Source organism: Danio rerio, chromosome 5 (genome assembly GCF_049306965.1).
Source record: "Danio rerio strain Tuebingen ecotype United States chromosome 5, GRCz12tu, whole genome shotgun sequence".
Taxonomy (NCBI): Eukaryota; Metazoa; Chordata; class Actinopteri; order Cypriniformes; family Danionidae; genus Danio; species Danio rerio.
In genome coordinates this window covers 152,501-155,000 of record NC_133180.1, presented here as the reverse complement: position 1 = coordinate 155,000, position 2,500 = coordinate 152,501, and the positions used below count along the sequence as shown (strand labels likewise).

General features: G+C 47.2%; 1 long non-coding RNA gene across 1 annotated transcript in view; it reads left to right on the top strand.

The window, feature by feature from the left end:
• Positions 1–2,500, top strand: part of LOC141385719 (uncharacterized) — a 13,298-nt gene that overhangs the window by 9,822 nt on the left and 976 nt on the right. The window contains exon 2 of the long non-coding RNA XR_012406585.1: positions 2,388–2,500. This exon is cut by the window's right edge and continues 273 nt beyond it. This is a non-coding gene — a long non-coding RNA (uncharacterized lncRNA). The remainder of the gene's footprint in view (positions 1–2,387) is intronic.

The window sequence follows — 2,500 nt, the reverse complement described above, 5'->3', positions numbered from 1 at the left end:
GCGGCCGCTCGCTGTGTGGGGTTTTTGCGGGGTTGTGGTCACCGGGAAATGCGACGTGCTTCGCGGCGAGCCCGGCCGAAGAGCGGAGAGCGCCCGCACCGGCGCCGCCCTCCACTGTGAGAGAGCGGCGAGGGAGGCGCGTCGACCTTCGCAGGGCTGCCGGTGGAGGACTTTCGAGGTAGACCGGTCGTCTGAGTCCTTTTCCCAAGGAGCGAGGGAGTGCGGAGGAGGCCCGAAGGAGGCCTCGCTCTGCTGCGGGTCTGAGGCCCGAATCGGGGAGGAACCACCCTGCCCACAACGGTCCGAAGGGACCGGGCGAGGGGCCTACCCCAGGGGCGTCGTAAGTTCCCATCGGTCAGGTGACAGAACAGCAGGGCGCTGCTGCTATCGAAGTCACCCCCGGCAGTCGTTCCTGCTGAGGTGAGGGGCCCGTTTAGAAGAGAACGGTGCACCTTCTGGGGCCGTCGTTCTCCTCTAAGGTCTCCTCTAAAGACTTCCCAACAAGTGCTGAAAACCAAAGTCCACGAAGTTTCGCCTTCGCCGAAACCTCGATGGCAGGTCAGAGAAAACCGGGGTGGGGTGGGGGGGGCCCAATCGGCTGGTGGGGGGGTCCTCCCGCCTGGCGTCGACCCGTTCACGTGTCCTAGTAACCCAAAGTGTCCCAGCGCCCTGTCTTGTGCGTCTTGTGCGTGACTGTAGACATGCAGAGAGCCTTCCTCGTAACGTCCCCGGTGGATGTGTTCTGCAAGTGCCAGGCGAGCCCTCTCCAGGCCGAACATATTCCTGTTGAGCCTTAAACGAACGTCAACTCTGTGCCTTTTTTTTCTCTCTCCTTGAGAGTGAGGTGAATCGCCTTTTAGTTGGTTAAAAAATAAAAAAATAAAAAAAGTTTATTCAAGGATAACATCTAAACCCCCCCCACAATCCCCCCCCCCACACACACACACACACACACAGAGGGATTCACTTTCCAATAGAAAATGTATAAAACAAAAAAAAATAAATAAAATTTTAAAAAAATCCTACCGATGACCCCAGGCCAGCCCATCAGCTTCACTTTAAATAAAAAAAGAAAGAAATTTGTGAAAAAAAAAAAACTGCCGCAGACCCCCGGTCACCCCATCAGCTTCACTTTGCGAGAAAGAAAAAAAAAAAAAATTAGAGTTAAAAAGTAGACCCCCGGCCATCCCATAGGCTTCACTTTGCAAGAAAAGTAGTAGAAGAAAAAAAATTGAAAAAGAAAACTACCTGTCACCGCAGAACCCCGGTCATCCCATTGGCTTCACTTTGCGAGAAAGAAAGAAAAAAAAAACCGCTGACCCACAGCCAACCCACCAGCCTCACTTTGTAAAAAAAAAATAATAATAATTATAAACAGAGTATATCCCCGGCCATCCCATAGGCTTTACTTTGCAAGAAAAGTAGTAGAAGAAACAAAACTGGAAAAAAAAAACTACCTGCCACCGCAGACCCCCGGTCATCCCATTGGCTTCACTTTGCGAAAAAACAAAAACTGATAAAATGCTATATACATACCTACATATACATATATATATATATATATATATATATATATATATATATATATATATATATATATATATATATATATATATATATATATATATATATATTTGTCTGTGTGTGTGTGTGTGTGTTAAAGGATATATCATGCTTCTACCAGAAATATCCCAGAGACCCACCATCCCCCAAGTGAGACTTTGTCATCTCATTGGCTTCACTTGGCAAAAAACAAAAACTGAAAAAATAAATAAAAATACCTCGTCCCCCGGCCACCCCATATGTATATATATATATATATATATATATATATATATATATATATATGTGTGTGTGTGTAATTACATATATGTGTTTGAGGTAAAGGATCTATCACGTTTCTACCAGAGACCCACCATCCCCCAAGTGAGAGTTGGACAAGTGTGCCCTAACCTTAACCCAACCATACAACCATAAACCCCTAACTCTAAACCTCAACCTAACCCTAAACCCAATTTTAACTCCACACCTAACCCCAACCCAAACCCTACCCCCAACCCTAAATCCAACTTTACCCCTCAACCTAACTCCAAACCCTACCCCCAACTTTAACCCCACACCTAACCCCAACCCAAACCCTACCCCAACCCTAAACCCAAATTTAACCCCACACCTAACCCCAACCCAAACCCTACCCTAAACCCAAATCTAACCCTAAACCCCAAATCATAACCTCAAACCCTACCAAGCCTAACCCTAATCTCCAATTCTTTAAGAAAAGACCCACCATCCCCCAATTGAGTGTTGGACGACCATAGTCTCTGTGCCTTTTCTCTCTCTCTCTCTCTCTCTCTCTCTCTCTCTCTCTCTCTCTCTCTCTCTTGCAGGGTGAGCTGAATCGGCTTGACTGACAAAAACGAAGGAAAACCACCACCTCTAGCCAGAGAGCAGGAAAGCCATCCCCCAGCGAGAGTAGGACGACTGTGGCATGGTGCAGTGT